The following is a 1,134-nucleotide window of genomic DNA, read 5'->3' on the forward strand; positions in this document are numbered from 1 at the left end:
TGTTATCCAGTCCCTTGCTGAATTATTAACACACGTGCAAACACTATCAGTCCCTACTTCTCACATATTGTCCATATACTATAACCAACAGAAACGTGTGCAGTGAAATGTAACTTACAAGTTAATAATATGATGAACTGGTGTCTAGTACAATTTTATAACATAAGAATACAATTACAAAGGTACAAAATACATCATTAAAGAACATAACAATACAGATAACATTTGTAGTACAGGCTTTACAAAAGAATCGAACTAACATATACATCAGTGGAATTATGACATGAGTACATACATAAAAGATCACAATAACTTTTGAAACATCAACTTCACACATGAGCATTAAACAGAACAGAATTAATAATGTCTAACATCTTTACAAAGTAAATAACATATTATTAATGCCAATTATATTCAAGGATAACAGTATTCCTCATCATAGTGAATGTAGCTTAATATTAAAAGAAAAAAAATTCTATGAAACTACACAGAGACAGGAAGAAAACAAATACACAAGGGTACACAATCACATAGTGGGATAACACCAATAGGAAAGGAGAGGGTTCGTTTTCAGTGTAACATTTGGTACTGCAGTCCAACCCAAAACTTCATATATCTTTCCTCTTATTTCATCCTTTGTTTCCACCAAAAAAATTCTATCTAAGCATGCTTTCTGTATTTATATGTTCACACATTTCTTACCTCAACATTTATTTCCAAGAAAATCCTACCTAAACCTGTTTTCTGTACATTTTTTCGTATAACTTCTCAATGCATTTCTTCCAATTCATCGCAACTCATTCTCTTAGAGGCTACCCCCTCTTAAGCTAACTTAAATCTACTGAGCTCAGATGCTAAACTAAGGGACGAGGCAATGCAGCGGCACAAAATAAGTAACACAAACAGCAATGACCAAAAAAATGGAAAATTGCAAAGCAAGCTACAGTAAATCTAAATTACCAAGCAATGCAACATTACAACTAATATGAGCCAATGTGCAGCAACAAGAAAAATAAAAGAGTAGTAAAACTGGCTTAGCAGAGTAACACAAAGTCAAATTCAGTAACACTGTGCCTGGCAAACAGCAGTAACTTATACCTAAACATGACATAGCTCAAGAAGAAAAAATATTAC

This window comes from Schistocerca americana, chromosome 6 (genome assembly GCF_021461395.2).
Source record: "Schistocerca americana isolate TAMUIC-IGC-003095 chromosome 6, iqSchAmer2.1, whole genome shotgun sequence".
NCBI lineage: Eukaryota > Metazoa > Arthropoda > Insecta > Orthoptera > Acrididae > Schistocerca > Schistocerca americana.